At 40.9% G+C, this 19,230-nt stretch overlaps 1 protein-coding gene across 8 annotated transcripts in view; it reads right to left on the bottom strand.

Moving 5' to 3' along the window:
* LOC307179918 (NACHT, LRR and PYD domains-containing protein 12-like) overlaps positions 1-16,641 on the bottom strand; it is a 48,057-nt gene extending 31,416 nt beyond the window's left edge. Inside the window, exons 1-3 of one of the 8 annotated variants that reach the window (XM_079909762.1) lie at positions 16,332-16,546; positions 15,247-15,353; positions 14,871-14,937 (exon numbers count right to left, since the gene is read on the bottom strand). The gene's annotated coding sequence lies outside the window, so the exon portion shown is untranslated. Of the gene's footprint in view, positions 1-14,870; positions 14,938-15,246; positions 15,354-15,624; positions 15,646-15,927; positions 15,959-16,331; positions 16,548-16,576 lie in introns of those variants that run through there. The other 7 variants (XM_079909763.1, XM_079909768.1, XM_079909761.1 and 4 more) reach the window with 7 other exon arrangements.
* Between the last annotated feature and the right edge of the window lie 2,589 nt (positions 16,642-19,230).

The following is a 19,230-nucleotide window of genomic DNA, read 5'->3' as shown; positions in this document are numbered from 1 at the left end:
ATTAAAAGCAGCAAGGGAAAAACAACAAATAACACACAAGGGAATCCCCATAAGGTTAAATGCTGATCTTTCAGCAGAAGCTCTGCAAGCCAGAAGGGACTGGCAGGACATATTTAAAGTGATGAAGGAGAAAAACCTGCAACCAAGATTACTCTACCCAGCAAGGATCTCATTCAGGTTTGATGGCGAAATTAAAACCTTTACAGACAAGCAAAAGCTGAGAGAGTTCAGCACCACCAAACCAGCTTTACAACAACTGCTAAAGGAACTTCTCTAGGAAAGAAACACAAGAGAAGGAAAAGACCTACAATAACGAACCCAAAACAATTAAGAAAATGGGAATAGGAACATACATATCGATAATTACCTTAAATGTAAATGGACTAAATGCTCGCACCAAAAGACACAGACTGGCTGAATGGATACAAAAACAAGACCCATATATATGCTGTCTACAAGAGACGCACTTCAGACCTAAGGACACATACAGACTGAAAGTGAGGGGATGGAAAAAGATATTCCATGCAAATGGAAATCAAAAGAAAGCTGGAGTAGCAATACTCATATCAGATAAAATAGACTTTAAAATAAAGAATGTTACAAGAGACAAGGAAGGACACTACATAATGATCAAGGGATCAATCCAAGAAGAAGATATAACAATTGTAAATATTTATGCACCCAACATAGGAGCACCTCAATACATAAGGCAAATACTAACAGCCATAAAAGGGGAAATCGACAGTAACACATTCATAGTAGGGGACTTTAACACCCCACTTTCACCAATGGACAGATCATCCCGAAAGAAAATAAATAAGGAAACACAAGCTTTAAATGATACATTAAACAAGATGGACTTAATTGATATTTATAGGACATTCCATCCAAAAACAACAGAATACACATTTTTCTCAAGTGCTCATGGAACATTCTCCAGGATAGATCATATCTTGGGTCACAAATCAAGCCTTGGTAAATTTAAGAAAATTGAAATTGTATCAAGTATCTTTTCCGACCACAACACTATGAGACTAGATATCAATTACAGGAAAAGATCTGTAAAAACCACAAACACATGGAGGCTAAACAATACGCTACTTAATAACGAAGTGATCACTGAAGAAATCAAAGAATACCTAGAAACAAATGACAATGGAGACACGATGACCCAAAATCTATAGCATGCAGCAAAAGCATTTCTAAGAGGGAAGTTTATAGCAATACAATCCTACCTTAAGAAAGAGGAAACATCTCAAATAAACAACCTAACCTTGCACCTAAAGCAATTAGAGAAAGAAGAACAAATAAACCCCAAAGTTAGCAGAAGGAAAGAAATCATAAAGATCAGATCAGAAATAAATGAAAAAGAAATGAAGGAAACTATATCAAAGATCAATAAAACTAAAAGCTGGTTCTTTGAGAAGATAAAATAGATAAACCATTAGCCAGACTCATCAAGAAAAGAAGGGAGAAGACTCAAATCAATAGAATTAGAAATGAAAAAGGAAAAGTAAGAACTGACACTGCAGAAATACAAAAGATCATGAGAGATTACTACAAGCAACTCTAAGCCAATAAAATGGACAACCTGGAAGAAATGGACAAATTATTAGAAATGCTCAACCTGCCAAGACTGAATCAGGAAGAAATAGAAAATATGAACAGACCAATCACAAGCACTGAAATTGAAATTGTGATTAAAACTCTTCCAACAAACAAAAGCCCAGGACCAGATGGCTTCACAGGCGAATTCTATCAAACATTTAGAGAAGAGCTAACACCTATCCTTCTCAAACTCTTCCAAAATATAGCAGAGGGAGGAACACTCCCAAACTCCTTCTACGAGGCCACCATCACCTTGATACCAAAACCAGACAAGGATGTCACAAAGAAAGAAAACTACAGGCTAATATCACTGATGAACATAGATGCAAAAGTTCTCAACAAAATACTAGCAAACAGAATCCAACAGCACATTAAGTGGATCATACACCATGATCAAGTGGGGTTTATTCCAGGAATGCAAGGATTCTTCAATATACGCAAATCAATCAACGTGATACACCATATTAACAAATTGAAGGAGAAGTACCATATGGTCATCTCAATAGATGCAGAGAAAGCTTTCGACAAAATTCAACACCCATTTATGATAAAAAACTGCAGAAAGTAGGCATAGAGGGAACTTTCCTCAACATAATAAAGGCCATATATGACAAACCCACAGCCAACATCATCCTCAATGGTGAAAAACTGAAAGCATTTCCACTAAGATCAGGAACAAGACAAGGTTGCCCACTCTCACCACTCTTATTCAACATAGTTTTGGAAGTTTTAGCCACAGCAGTAAGAGAAGAAAAGGAAATAAAAGGAATCCAAATCGGAAAAGAAGAAGTAAAGCTGTCACTGTTTGCAAATGACATAATACTATACATAGAGAATCCTAAAGATGCTAGCAGAAAACTACTAGAGCTAATCAATGAATTTGGTAAAGTAGCAAGATACAAAATTAATGCACAGGGCTTCCCTGGTGGTGCAGTGGTTGAGAGTCTGCCTGCCGATGCAGGGGACACGGGTTCGTGCCCCGGTCCGGGAAGATCCCACATGCCGTGGAGCAGCTAGGCCCGTGAGCCATGGCCGCTGGGCCCGCGCCTCTGGAGCCTGTGCTCCACCATGGGAGAGGCTACAGCAGTGAGAGGCCTGCGTACCGCAAAAAAAAAAAAAAAAAAAAAAGTGTCATGTACCAAAATGTTCATTGCAGCTCTATTTACAATAGCCCGGAGATGGAAACAACCCAAGTGTCCATCATCGGATGAATGGATAAAGAAGATGTGGCACATATATACAATGGAATATTACTCAGCCATAAAAAGAAATGAAATTGAGCTATTTGTAATGAGGTGGATAGGCCTAGAGTCTGTCATACAGAGTGAAGTAAGTCAGAAAGAGAAAGACAAATACCGTATGGTAACACATATATATGGAATTTAAGAAAAAAATGTTATGAAGAACCTAGTGCTAAGACAGGAATAACGACACAGACCTACAAGAGAATGGACTTGAGGATATGGGGAGGGGGAAGGGCAAGCTGTGACAAAGCAAGAGAGAGGCATGGACATATATACACTACCAAACGTAAGGTAGATAACTAGTGGGAAGCAGCCGCATAGCAAAGGGAGATCAGCTCGGTGCTTTGTGACCACCTAGAGGGGTGGGATAGGGAGGGTGGGAGGGAGAGAGACGCAAGAGGGAAGAGATATGGGAACATATGTATATGTATAACTGATTCACTTTGTTATAAAGCAGAAACTAACACACCATTGTAAAGCAATTATACTCCAATAAAGATGTAAAATAAATAAATAAAATATATATATAAAGAGCTTATTCAGCTCAATATTAAAGAAACAAACAACCCAATCCAAAAATGGGCAGAAGACCTAAATAGACATTTCTCCAAAGAAGATGTACAGATGGCCAAGAAGCACATGAAAAGCTGCTCAACATCACTAATTATTAGAGAAATGCAAAGCAAAACTATAATGAGGTACCACCTCACACCCGTTAGAATGGGCATCATCAGAAAATCTAAAAACAACAAATGCTGGAGAGGGTGTGGAGAAAAGGGAACCCTCTCGCACTGTCGGTGGGAATGTAAAGTGGTACAGACACTATGGAGAACAGTATGGAGGTTCCTTTAAAAACTAAAAATAGAATTACCATATGTCCCAGCAATCCCACTACTGGGCATATACCCAGAGAAAACCATAATTCAAAAAGACACATGCACCCCAATGTTCATTGCAGCACTGTTTACAATAGCCAGGTCATGGAAGCAACCTAAATGCCCATCGACAGACGGATAAAGAAGATGTGGTACATATATACAATGGAATATTACTCAGCCATCAAAAGGAATGAAACTGAGTCATTTGTTGAGACGTGGATGGATCTAGAGACTGTCATACAGAGTGAAGTAAGTCAGGAAAAGAAAAACAAATATCATATATTAACACATATATGTGGAACCTAGAAAAATGGTACAGATGAACCAGTTTGCAGGGCAGAAATTGAGGCACAGATGTGGAGAACAAACGTATGGACACCAAGGTGGGAAAGTGGCGGGGTGGTGGTGGTGGTGGTGTGATGAATTGGGTGATTGGGATTGACATGTATACACCGATGTGTATACAATTGATGACTAATAAAAACCTGTTGTATAAAAATATAAATAAAATAAAATTTAAAAATTAAAAAAAGTGACTAAAGTGATAAATTTTATGTTATATATATTTTACTACAATAAAAAAAGAAAATGGGCAAAATATTTGAACAGACCCTTCACAAAGGAAGATATACAAATGGCCAATAGCACATGAAAAGATGGCTCAACATCATTAGTCACTAGGGAAATGTAAATAAAAACTGCAGTGAGGTATCAGTTCACACTCACCAGAATGGTTAATATTAAAAAAACTGACACTACCAAATGCTACTAAGGATGTTGGTAGGAGAGCAAAATGGTACAAAGATATGGCAGTTTCACATAAAACAAAACATACCCCCTATGTTCAGCCATAAAAAACCATGAAATCTTGCCATTTATGACAACATGCATGGACCTTGAGGGCATTATGCTAATTGAAATAAGTCAGACAAAGAAAGACAAATACTACGTGATCTTGTTTATATACAGAATGTTAAAAAAAAAACCCTCAAAGACACAGAGAACAGATTGGTGGTTGCCAGAGGCAGAGAGGGAGGGGGTGGGGAGTGGGCAAAGTGGGTGAGGGGAGTCAAAAAGTACAAACTTCTAGTTATAAAATAGTTAAGTCATGGGAATCACGAGAATGTAATGTACAGCATGGTGACTATAGTTAGCAATACTGTATCACATATTTAAAAGTTACTAAGAGACTAAATATTTAAAGTTCTCATCACAAGAAAAAGAATTCTGTAACTTTGTATGGTGATGGATGTTAACTAAACTTATTGTGGTGATCATTTAACAATATATACAAATATCAAATATTTGTACACCTGAAACTAATATAACATTGTATGTCAATTATACCTCAATTAAAAAAATCAATAATTATCAAAATAGAAAGCAAACAATTAAACAACAGAGTAAATCAATAAAAGGAAATGATAGTTATCTGAAAAGAATAGAATGAACAAATTTTTAGCAAGTATGATTTCAAAAATAAAGCCATCATAAATTAACATAAAAAATGAAAGGGAACCAAACTACAGAAACAAGAGATTAAAAAATTATCCAAAAAGTACTATGTATAATTTTTATAGCAATAATTTAAAAAACCTAAGTGAAATGGATAATTCCCAAGAAAATAAACAACCAAAATTGGCCTAAGAAATAGAAAACTTAAATAGACCAATTAATCATAGAAGAATGTGAAATGATAATACTCTACCTCAAAAGTCACCAGCCCCAGAAAGTTTTGTGGGAGAGTTTGACCACACCATCTAGGAACAGATTAATCAAGCTTTACACAAAAATTTCCAAAGCAAAGTAAAAGAAGGGAAATGACACCATACAACTATAGGCTAGTATAATCTTGATATCAAAACTGACAAGTAAAGGGAAAGAAATTATAGGCCCATCTCACTTATGAACGTAGATATAAAAATGCATAACCTTAATACCATAATCAAGCACAGGAAAACTACAGGCCATTATTTTTCAAGGGGATGCTGATGGCATTTTTGGCGGAACAATTCTTCATTTAGTATCCCTGATCCCTATCTACTAAATGCCAGCAGGACTTCCCACCACACACACACCAATAAACTGTGACAACCAAAAGCACCTCCAGGCATTTCCAAATGTCCCCTAGAGGGATGGTTAGCCCCAGGCTGAGGATCAGTACTATAGGCAATCTCACTTATGAACACAGAGATACAAAACTGCTAAATAAAAGATTAGTCCCTCAAATCCCAGAGTACATTAAAAAAGAAAAAAAAAACACATCATTCCCTGACCTGATAGGTTAATATTAGGAATGCAGGGAAGTTTAACACTTACAGATCTGTCAGCGTGGAACAGGACACCAACTCCTTACTTGGAAAATTGGCAATTACAGGGAAAGAGTTAAGCGTTTATCCTGTCTTTCGTATAGGAACTGTATTTTAGACTTACCAAGTAGCCCTAGTAGAGGAGAGATAGTTCTTCTTACAGAGGTATGCTAGCTAATAAATTCAGAAAGAATAATAGAATTAGAAACTTATTATTTTGAAATCCTTAATGAACTAATTGACTCACATAATAGTTATCAAATGGATGGTAAAGCCACTAGGTGAAAGGATGATGGAGAACTTTACAATGACAGGATCAGACTAACACCACTTCAATCCAGTTTTAGTATCATTAATAGTGAGACAAGCAAACATTATGTAAAAGAAAGTACATAGTATCAACCACTAAACAGTCTTAACAAATAATAAGAACCTGAATCTAATCAAGCACTTAGGTCCACCTTCCAGTCTACAGGAAATACAAGCAATACAGAAACAGATAAAACAGCACCTCAAGGAAGTAATCAGCCAAATCCAGAAAGTGGGAGAGTCTACAGAACAAATAGCAGGTTTCTTCAACAAACCAATGCCATGAAAATAAAAGGGAGGTGGTGTTGTTCTGTATTAGCTTTTTAAAAACTTAAAAGAAATCTAAGAGATATAACCTAATATAATGAGTTGTTGGTTGGGCCCTGATTGAAAGAAACCTCAATGGTAAAAATATTTTTTAGGACTTCCTTGGTGGTGCAGTGGTTAGGAATCTGCCTGCCAATGCAGGGGGCACGGGTTCGAGCCCTGGTCCCGGAAGATCCCACATGCTGCGGAGCAACTAAGCCCGTGCGCCACAACTACTGAGCCCACGTGCCACAATTACTGAAGCCCACGCGCCTAGAGCCCATGCTCCACAACAAGAAAAGCCATTGCAACAAGAGAAGCCCCCACAGTGCAACAAAGAGTAGCCTCGGCTCTTCCCAACTACAGAAAGCCCATGCGGCAACGAACACCCAACACAGCAAGCAATAAAATAAATAAATTTATTTTTTTTAAAGTCTAAAAAATAAAACCATTTTTTAGACAATTGGAAAAATTGGAAGATACGCCGGGTATTAGTATTATAATGGCATTATGATTATATGAGAAGACGTCATTTTTGCTACAATTTTTGGTGAGGCATACTGAAATATTTAGGAGTGAAATCATATGATGCTCATGATTAGCCTAAAACATCCCAGCACAAAAGAGGGGAGGGGAATAGCTGAAACAAGTATGGCAAAATGTTGATGGCTATTAAAGCTCAGTTATGGGGGTTTACTGTACTCTCTACTGTCATTTATGTTTGGAAATTATCATAATAGAAAGTTTTTAAAAAGCTATCAATGCATGGGCTTCCCTGGTGGCGCAGTGGTTGAGAGTCCGCCTGCCGATGCAGGGGACACAGGTTCGTGCCCCGGTCCAGGAAGATCCCACATGCCGCGGAGCGGCTAGGCCCATGAGCCATGGCCACTGAGCCTGCACGTCCGGAGCTTGTGCTCCGCAACGGGAGAGGCCACAACAGTGAGTGGCCCGCATACCGCAAAAAAAAAAAAAAAAAGGTATCAATGCAATTCAATGCATTAACAAGTTAAAGGGGAAAAACCTATATGTCCAACTTATAGGTGAAAAAGCAATTGATAAAATGTCATAGCCATTCTTGCCTTTAAAAAGCCTCAAAAGAGTAGGAATTAAAGAAAACTTACTTAACTTAATAAAGGGCAACTGCCAGAACCCACACTAAGAAGCATACTTGATGAAATTTTCGAAGCATTCCCATTAAAGGGAGGGATAAGTTAAGGATGTCTGATATCATTGTTACTATTCAGCCTTATACTGGAAGTCCTAGACAATGCATTCAGATAAGAAAAATACACGTGGTATACAGATTGAAGCCAGAGAGAAAACTATCAATATTTGCACATAATCTGTTTGCCAACCTAGAAAATCCAACAGACTCAATGAACAAACTATTAGAAAGAAGGAGAATTCAGTAAAGTTGTTGGGCACAATTTCAAACAAAAAACAAGTTATCTTATATACCCTTGATTACAAAATGAAAGAAAAAATCCTATTAATAGTAGCAACAAAAGCTATAAAGTATCTAGAAATAGCCCAAACAAGATATGTTCAACACATGTATGGAGAAAATGACATGTTATTAAAGGACTTAAAAATCTGAATAAATGGGGAGTCATACCACATATATTCATATAAAGGAAGAGTCATTAATGTAAAGGTGCCAATTCTCCCCAGTTAAATCCGGAAACTCAATGCGGGGCCAACAAAAATGCCAATAAGATTCTATTTGGGTATGATAATTTGATTCTAAAATCCATATTATAAAGTAAATATGCAAGAATAACACAAAATTGAAGAAAAAAGATGACTTTCCATGTCAGATATCAAACGTTATAAAACTATAGAAATTTAAAGTGTGGTATGAATGCAAGTATAAATAAATGGATCAGTAGAACCAAATAAAGAATTCTGAAACAAACCTAAATATGCATAAGAATCTAGTATTGATTAAAGGTAGCATTTAGAAGTGAGTAGAGAAAGGAAAGAAGGAGGCATGTAGAAGGATGTACATTGCAGCACATTTTATATTAGCAAAAAACTTGGAAATAATCATGACAATGGGGAAATGGCTAAATGAATTATAGCATATCTGTTCTGTAGAATACTCCGAAACAGTGAAAAAGAACAAGTTAGATTTACATGTACTAACATGAAAAGTTCTCAGACATTATGCTGGGTGAAAAGTACCAAGTAGCAGAACAATACATATGAGCATGATAAAATATATATATATATATTTAACATCTTTACTGGAGTATAAATAATTGACATTTTAAATAACACTAAATAATACTATATATATAAATTGTGTGTGTGTGTGTGTGTGTGTGTGTGTGTGTGTGTGTGTGAGAGAGAGCGAGAGAGGGAAAGAGAGAGAGAGAAAAGATCTGGAAGAAGCTAAGTCCAACAGTGAGTAGGGAGGGAGAGAATCAGGGAGGAAATCAATGACGACTAAAGAAGGCTTAAGCCTTCCCTGTAACATTCTAATCCTCTGAAAGAAAAATGTATTCGTGTGTCAATTGTGTAATTAAGTCAATAAATAAGAAATTTAAAAGCTGCATAATGATATGAATAAATTATATATGGTATAAGGACTTATTTATTCATATAAATGCATGGAAAGGCGATTGTAAGGATACTCACCAAACTGTTGACAATTAGTTTATTCTTTGTTTTGCTTTTTTTGGGGGGTGAGGGTGGAAGTAACAACTATAGAGGGAGCAGAAAAGGCAAGTTTCAAGATTTACTATCTCTACACCTGTGTACTGTTTCAATCTTTTACCATGAAAATATACTTATATATTATTGAGTAATTAAAAAATAAAGACATGGAAAAAGTCAAAGGCACACTGTTAAGTGGAAAAAGCTAGTTGCTATATTCTATATATAATTCTATATATAGAATAATGTATACATCTATTGTATTATATGTGGGTACATATGTATTCTAATGCATAGAAAGAAAAATACAAATTGGACTTTCACAATTTATATACTTGTGTTGATTATTTTGTTCTAATGAGCATATAGTTGTGCATTACTTAAGAAATACTATGATAATCATATTGCAATATATAAACATAACAAACCATTATGTTTGCAATATATAAACATATCAAATCATTATGTTGTTATGTACATCTTAAACTGTACAATGTTATATATCAATTATATCTTAATAAATCTGAGGTGGGAGGAAGAAACATAGAAATACAGATAAATCTAGGACATCCCTGCTGGTGCAGTGGTTAAGAATCTGCCTGCCAATGCATGGGACATGGGTTCAAGCCCTGGTCCGGGAAGATCCCACATGCCGTGGAGCAACTAAGCCTGTTCACCACAACTACTGAGCCTGCGTGCCACAACTACTGAAGCCAACATGCCTAGATCCCGTGCTCTGCAACGAGAAGCCACCGCAATGAGAAGCCCGCGCACTGCAACAGAGTAGCCCCCGCTCGCCGCAACTAGAGAAAGCCTGTGTACAGCAAATAAAACCCAACACAGTCAAAACTAAATAAATAAATTTACTTTTAAAAAAAGAAACAAAATACCTTGCACCTCAAGCAATTAGAGAAAGAAGAACAAAAAAACCCCAAAGTTAGCAGAAGGAAAGAAATCATAAAAATCAGATCAGAAATAAATGAAAAAGAAATGAAGGAAACAATAGCAAAGATCAATAAAACTAAAAGCTGGTTCTCTGAGAAGATAAACAAAATAGATAAACCATTAGCCAGACTCATCAAGAAAAAAAGGGAGAAGACTCAAATCAATAGAATTAGAAATGAAAAAGGAGAAGTAACAAGTGACCCTGCAGAAATACAAAGGATCATGAGAGATTACTACAAGCAACTCTATGCCAATAAAATGGACAACCTGGAAGAAATGGACAAATTCTTAGAAAGGCACAACCTGCCAAGACTGAATCAGGAAGAAATAGAAAATATGAACAGACCAATCACAAGCACTGAAATTGAAACTGTGATTAAAACTCTTCCAACAAACAAAAGCCCAGGACCAGATGGCTTCACAGGCGAATTCTATCAAACATTTAGAGAAGAGCTAACACCTATCCTTCTCAAACTCTTCCAAAATATAGCAGAGGGAGGAACACTCCCAAACTCCTTCTACGAGGCCACCATCACCTTGATACCAAAACCAGACAAGGATGTCACAAAGAAAGAAAACTACAGGCCAATATCACTGATGAACATAGATGCAAAAATCCTCACCAAAATACTAGCAAACTGAATCCAACAGCATATTAAAAGGATCATACACCATGATCAAGCAGGGTTTATTCCAGGAGTGCAAGGATTCTTCAATATATGCAAATCTATCGATGTGATAAACCATATTGACAAATTGAAGGAGAAAAACCATATGATCATCTCAATAGATGCAGAGAAAACTTTTGACAAAATTCAACACCCATTTATGATAAAAACCCTGCAGAAAGTAGGCATAGAGGGAACTTTCCTCAACATAATAAAGGCCATATATGACAAGCCCACAGCCAACATCATCCTCAATGGTGAAAAACTGAAAGCATTTCCACTAAGATCAGGAACAAGACAAGGTTGCCCACTCTCACCACTCTTATTCAACATAGTTTTGGAAGTTTTAGCCACAGCAATCAGAGAAGAAAAGGAAATAAAAGGAATCCAAGTCGGAAAAGAAGAAGTAAAGCTGTCACTGTTTGCAGATGACATAATACTATACATAGAGAATCCTAAAGATGCTAGCAGAAAACTACTAGAGCTAATCAATGAATTTGGTAAAGTAGCAGGATACAAAGTTAATGCACAGAAATCTCTGGCATTCCTATATACTAATGATGAAAAATCTGAAAGTGAAATCAAGAAAACACTCCCATTTACCACTGCAACAAAAAGAATAAAATATCTAGGAATAAACCTATCTAAGGAGACAAAAGACCTGTATGCAGAAAATTATAAGACACTGATGAAAGAAATTAAAGATGATACAAATAGATGGAGAGATATACCATGTTCTTGGATTGGAAGAATCAACATGGTGAAAATGACTCTATTACCCAAAGCAATCTACAGATTCAGTGCAATCCCTATCAAACTACCACTGGCATTTTTCACAGAACTAGAACAAAAAATTTCACAATTTGTATGGAAACACAAAAGACCCCGAATAGCCAAAGCAATCTTGAGAACGAAAAACGGAGCTGGAGGAATCAGGCTCCCTGACTTCAGACTATACTACAAAAGCTACAGTAATCAAGACAGTATGGTACTGGCACAAAAACAGAAAGATAGATCAATGTAATAGGATAGAAAGCCCAGAGATAAACCCACGCACATATGGACACCTTATCTTTGATAAAGGTGGCAGTAATGTACAGTGGAGAAAGGACAGCCTCTTCAATAAGTGGTGCTGGGAAAACTGGACAGGTACATGTAAAAGTATGAGATTAGATCACTCCCTAACACCATACACAAAAATAAGCTCAAAATGGATTAAAGGCCTAAATGTAAGGCCAGAAACTATCAAACTCTTAGAGGAAAACATAGGCAGAACACTATGACATAAATCACAGCAAGATCCTTTCTGACCCACCTCCTAGAGAAATGGAAATAAAAACAAAAATAAACCAATGGGACCTAATGAAACTTCAAAGCTTTTGCACAGCAAAGGAAACCATAAACAAGACCAAAAGACAACCCTCAGAATGGGAGAAAATATTTGCAAATGAAGCAATTGACAAAGGATTAATTTCCAAAATTTACAAGCAGCTCATGCAGCTCAATAACAAAAAAACAAACAACCCAATCCAAAAATGGGCAGAAGACCTAAATAGACATTTCTCCAAAGAAGATATACAGACCGCCAACAAACACATGAAAGAATGCTCAACATCATTAATCATTAGAGAAATGCAAATCAAAACTACAATGAGATATCATCTCACACCAGTCAGAATGGCCATCATCAAAAAATCTACAAACAATAAATGCTGGAGAGGGTGTGGAGAAAAGGGAACACTCTTGCACTGCTGGTGGGAATGTGAATTGGTACAGCCACTATGGAGAACAGTATGGAGTTTCCTTAGAAAACTACAAATAGAACTACCATATGACCCAGCAATCCCACTACTGGGCATATACCCTGAGAAAACCAAAATTCAGGAGTCATGTACCAAAATGTTCATTGCAGCTCTATTTACAATAGCCCGGAGATGGAAACAACCTACGTGCCCATCATCGGATGAATGGATAAAGAAGATGTGGCACATATATACAATGGAATATTACTCAGCCATAAAAAGAAATGAAATTGAGCTATTTGTAATGAGGTGGATAGACCTAGAGTCTGTCATACAGAGTGAAGTAAGTCAGAAAGAGAAAGACAAATACCATATGCTAACACATATATATGGAATTTAAGGAAAAAAATGTCATGAAGAACCTAGGGGTAAGACAGGAATAAAGACACAGACCTACTGGAGAACGGACTTGAGGATATGGGGAGGGGGAAGGGTGAGCTGTGACAGGGCGAGAGAGAGGTATGGAAATATATACACTAACAAACGTAAGGTAGATAGCTAGTGGGAAGCAGCCACATGGCACAGGGATATCGGCTCGGTGCTTTGTGACCGCCTGGAGGGGTGGGATAGGGAGGGTGGGAGGGAGGGAAACGCAAGAGGGAAGACATATGGGAACATATGTATATGTATAACTGATTCACTTTGTTATAAAGCAGAAACTAACACACCATTGAAAAGCAATTATACCTCAATAAAGATGTTAAAAAAAAAAGAAACCAATACAGATAAATCATGTCATTCACCTAATCAAAACCCTTTAGTAGGAGTATTCCCAATGCTCCTAGGATAAAGCCCAAAATAATTAAGGGGCCCTGCCATCCAGTCTCAGCTCCCAATACTCTCCCCCTTGCTTAATGTGCTCTAGCCACAGGAGACACCTTTCAGTACTTCAAGTCCCTTGCACGTGTTCTAGCTTCAGGTCTCTGCACATGATGTTTGTTTCCTCTATGTGGAACACTTCCTCCATTCATCCCTCCTCTATCTCCTTCTACCCCAGCTGATCCTTCAGTTCTCATCACTTCTTTAGGAGAGTCTTCCCTGACATTGCAGACAGAGTCAGGTCCTCCTGTTATAAGTACTTATAGAACGCTTATTTTTCCTTCATAGCTCTTATCTCAATTTGCAGTTTTCTACTTATAGGTGGGATTATTAATGTCTGTTATCACTCCTACTAGACTGTAAGCTCCATGATAGCAGGACTCTTGTCTGTCTTGTTATAACCTGACATTTAGTAAGAGCGCAGTAAATATCTGTGAAATAAATGACTGCTCCCTGTTAAGCAGGATCGGCCCTAGCTCCATTTTCCTCTCCATTCCAACCCACGTCATCAGATAAGTAACCTCAAAGGCTATGGATGACTCATCCAACACTCTAGCTTCATTGTCCCTTGACCTCCTCTACTTCTGCAACCTCTGACTACATGCCACTTCACGTGCCATTTCTAGCTATTAGTGCCCTAGACCACCCGATAAACATGGAGCTGCTCCACTTCAGAATTTCTGAACTCCACTAACCCAATCTCTGGCTACAACCTCTTACCCTTATTACTTCTTGGTTCTCAGAATACCCACTCCTCATTCTCATCAAGATCTCCCATCCTTCGACTTCTCCCATTCTTCAGCTCATTACCACTTTATTGCTTAACTCCCTATCCAGTCTAGTGGCCATGGTACATCACTTCAGACACTCTTGCCAGCAGCCTCACTGCTCTAATCCATTTTAATCTGCCATTTACTGAGCTACTATGAGTTACTATGGACCACTCTATATGCATTACTTCTGGAACTTCTCACAACACCTATATGAGGTAGAGACCACCATTACCCCCTTTTACAGATAAGGAAAAGGATTCTTAAAGAGGTGAAGTAACTTGTGCGAGGTCACACAGAAAGTGATGGAGCAGGGTGCAGCTGGGATCTGAAAGAGATCTGTCTGACACCAAGGTCTGTGCTCCGAACCAGCAGGTTACTCTGTAGCTCAGAGGGAATGATAACTCTGACTACAACACGGAAAATGAACGGGAGGGAAGCAGGCCAAGTGTGAAGGCTTGGCGACCAAGGCAGCAATCCAGGGGAGAGTTGATGGTAGACTAAGCCTTATCTCTCAGAACATCTCAAAAGATCCAAACTAAAAGCCCACTTACTTCAGGCGTGTGACTTTACAGGATGGATCTGGTGGGCTTTGGCTGAGGATGGCACAACTAGGTGTGCCTAGAAGAGACCAAAAAAGAAAACCAGCAGTTTAATACATTCTTTCAGGATACAATTTCTACTTTAACTTATCTACTTACTTATTTATGTTTATACTTAAGGTATGATGACATTCATTAAATGCTTCCGTTTGCTGGGAATTTATTATAGTCTTATTTACACTTCCAACCACGCTGTGAGCTACTCTCCCATTTTACAAATGAGGAAAGTGAGGCGCAGAAAGATGAGGGAAATTGCTTCACATCCCACAGTTAGTTAATGATAAAGACGGAATCAGAACCCCAATCCGCTTCTTTCCTAGTCACTTACCCAGCCAACGGCCAACCTTAAAGCCGCACTCCCCACACTACACCCGGGCCATGGAGACGCTTGCGGGTGCGGGGATCCGAGGACGCGCTGCGCTCCGACCTGAGGACCTGAGCAAGAGCAGGGAACTGACCAGCACGTCTGAGGCCGGTGCCCAGACCTGGGCTGAGCAGCCGGCCGGCTCACGGGACCCGGTTGCGAGGCCTGGCGCCCCGGCTGGATGGGGAAGGCCATGGGCCCCGGAGCGGCCGTACCCTGGGGAGCGACCCCGTTTCTTACACCCACTCTGAGGGCCCCACCTCCCAAAGGCACGGTGACACGGCCTGGAAGCCACCAAGCCCAGGACGGGCCCGCAGAGAAAGGAGGCAACAGCTCGGTCACCTGTTCCGTTCCCCCGTCGCAGAATCACAAGACCCAGTGGCGAATACCTAAGTCACCTATTTGGGTTTTCTGCCCGACTTCAGCCACAGTCTGGGGTCTACGAATGGCCGTCCTTGGGCCCAGGAACCACCATGTGCTTTTGTTTGGTTTTTTGGTTTTGTTTTTTCTTTTTGAGGAGATGACCGATACTTTTCCTTAGAATTTCAAACGGGTCACGTCCACCCTCCACCCGCCCTTCAAAAAATTAAAAAGTTAAGAATGCTGACTCGGAGCTGTCAGCCAGAGACGCTCTGATATCTTTACCTCAATCCCGCAAGCTCGCGGTGTCAGTCCCCACCCCCGGCGTCCCTCAGCATTCCTTTCCGTTCTCTCCTCCCCCACCCCCACGCACGCCTACACGCACGCACCCCACACGCACGGCCCCCCACACGCACGCACCTCCCAACAGACGCGCCGCACGCACGCGCCAAGGTTCTCCACACACACACCCATAAATTGCTGCAACCAGGCGCGTTCTCCCGCGCCTCTCCGCGCAGACGCGTGTTCCCCAAGTCCCGCGCCTCGACCCCCACTCCACACGCGCATCCTCTAGAGCCTCTCCCATCTCCCCTTTCCAGGGCGGGCTTTCCTCAGGGGCTGGCGGCCCGGCCCTCCCCGCCCCCCAGCTTCGCGGGCAGCGAGGTCCCTCCCCGGCGCGCTGAGCTCACCCCGAACGAGCCTGCGGCAGGCCAGTCCAACTGGGCCGCCGCTTCCCTCCTCGCATCCCAGGAGACACCGGGCGGGGTGTGGCACCTCCCACGCTCGGCCACCGGGGCCTTCGGACTACTGGGAAGCCAGCCACTCAGCCGGAGGGAACTCCCTCGACTTCCTGTCCCTCCCAACGGAGTGGGCGCTGGGGGGCAGGGTGGTGCGGCGGGAGGCGTTTCTCGTTCTCGCTGAGAAAAGCGCTCACCTGGTTCCCAAAGCCAGTTTGCCCTTCCTCTCCTTCCTGCCAGAGGGAAGGGAGAGCCAAGGTCTTGGGGCGGAGAAGGGGAAATGACTCAGAGAGGAGGCGTCTCAGAGGGAGGGGCCGGCCTGGAAAGGGGGGGGGCATTGGGGAGCGGGAGGGAAAGGGGAGGAAAAAAGAGGATGGGAAAACCGCGGTGGGAGAGGTTTCGAGGGTGTCTAGCGCAGTCCTGGGAATCCTGCCTGGTCAACCCCGAATCCAGGAGCCACTAGGCTGGATCTTTTCCTAGGTTTTGGACCCTGACTTCTTTACCCCGTGCCAAAGGCAGCCAGAGCCAAGACCCTTGCTAGCAACTACCGGGCAGCACGGAATCTTCTGGGCTGGGCAAGGGCACAGGAATTAACTCTTCGCGTCCTTTGGAGTCAATACTAGTAGTCTTTACCTCATAGTGTTGCTGGGAGAATTAAATTAGTTACTACATCTCAAGTAATTAGAATAGTGTCAGGGACACTGTAAGCAGTCAATCAGTGATAGCTCCTATTATTACGAAGGTGTTCATTTGTTGGTGGTCTGTGTCACCTCTAGATTGTGAGTCTCATGAGGGCAGAGACTACGTATTTTCTTTATCACCGAACTACAGCACCTGACACAAAGCAGCTATCAATAAATTATTTGTTGAGTTAATGAATAAATGGGTGATTGAATGATAACTTGGACTAGTGGCTATGCCAAGACCTTCTCTGCCACGTAAGGGGTGCGTTTGTGGAAGTTTGAGGAAGAAGGGCTATGATTGGGAAAGGTGGCACATAGGACTCCTGTGGATTGCTATATCAAGTGACCTGCTCTGCCCTTGGAAAATGGAATGTCTGGCAGTTTCCTACATGGACGACTGTCAGACAGCTGACCCGAAATTTGAAACTGAGCTGTGGCTAGCTACATCAGTATTTGCATCTTGTACAGTTAGTAAGTAAAGAAGGAAGGGGGAGAGGGCTGAAGCGGAAAACTCAAAAATAATGGTGGCAAATGTTAAGTGGGGGAGATTGGTGAGGGGAGCTCTGAATGAATCGAAATGTGTATGGAGGAGTATAGTGACCCCAAAAGGAAATCTGATAGCGGTCCTAAAGTGACAGTAATGTTATCCACCTTTCTGTTCTAGTCATAGGGTTCCTGATGATCTGCCCTCATGTCCCAGCATTCTTGGGGTAGGTATGCAGATTAGGCTCCTATCACTACATTCACTAAACTTGCATTTATGGAAATTAATACTGTTAGAGCGAGAAGGGACCTTAGAGATTACTCATACATTTCAATTCACAGTTGAAAAACTAAGAGCCAGAAATGGATAGCAAAGGACTTGGGCTTTGGGATTCTCTGGCCTTGGTACTGAATCTTTCAGGGCCTGAATTTGTTGTGTGTCCCATTATTCCTTTAATTCCTGCCCCACCCTATCCCAAGCCCCAAAGAGACTGAATAAAAGGACATAAATAGAAGGTCAGCAGAAAGGAGGGAGAAAGGAAGTTCCTCACCAGACCCTTACTTTACTTCCTTTTTTCCCCCTCCAGGGAAGGTACCTGGGCCTTCAGCTAACTGCTATAGAACAGCAGCTCCACCACGGTACCCTGGAAGTTGCGTTATCCACATAAACCCCACAGGCAAAGGCTTGAACCACAGCTAATCTGAGTCTTGGCAAAATGCCTGTGACCCTCCCAGAGAACAAGAAGATAGGAGGCTTGCAAGAAGTTGCTTCACGGCCATCTTCCACTCACCTCTGTATCTCTCCTCTCCCCTGGGAAACTGTCAAGAGACAGTTTTGCATCGCCTCCCACCTGCTGAGATCTGATGAGATAAGAGTCTTCCTGACTCATCCCACTCAGAAGAGAGCTACAGACTATAAAGTCATTTAGTTGCAGTCTAGAATTGGCTTCGGAGCAACTGGATATCCCATAACTACCATTGCAGTCCTCTGGCCCCTTTTGTTTCAGTGTAATTCTTTTTTTTTTTTTCCGGTACGCAGGCCTCTCACTGCTGCAGCCTCTTCCCTCGCGGAGCACCGGGTCTGGACGCGCAGGCCCAGCATCCATGGCTTACGGGCCCAGCGGCCATGGCTCACGGGCCCAGCTGCTCCGCAGCTTGTGGGATCCTCCCGGACCGGGGCACGAACCCGTGTCCCCTGCATCGGCAGGCAGACTCTCAACCACTGTGCCACCAGGGAAGCCCCAGTGTAATTCTTTTTGGTGCTTGGGATACGAACCACTAGGAGCAGGAAACTTTGACTACTTTTCCTTTCACTAATAAAATAAAAAACTGTTTGACTCTGAACGTCATTCATTGTATCTTTACCTGCTAAATGAGTTAGGCCGTGGACTTGCCTTGCCTTGTGTACTTGCTGCTTGCTGTGAATTTCACATTTCTGGTATATCACAGCACCCTCCCTTATCATTGAGGGAGTTGAGCTGAACAAAAAGATATGTACATCATAATGGCCTTTTCCTGCCACTGTACATCGGGAGAATCAGCTCAAATTCCATGTTTCTGGGACTTCCAATCTGGTGGGAGGAGTAGCAGATCCTCTTTGCCATCTATGCACAAGTAGAGTGGGCATTTACATTCTGTTATTTGAAAGACCCCTCTTGGCCCAGAATATGTTCCCAACAGGCTTA

The sequence above is a fragment of the Stenella coeruleoalba genome (assembly GCF_951394435.1).
Source record: "Stenella coeruleoalba genome assembly, chromosome: X".
NCBI classification, from domain to species: domain Eukaryota; kingdom Metazoa; phylum Chordata; class Mammalia; order Artiodactyla; family Delphinidae; genus Stenella; species Stenella coeruleoalba.
Note: the sequence above shows the minus strand (reverse complement) of the source record. Positions and strands in the feature narration are given on the sequence as shown.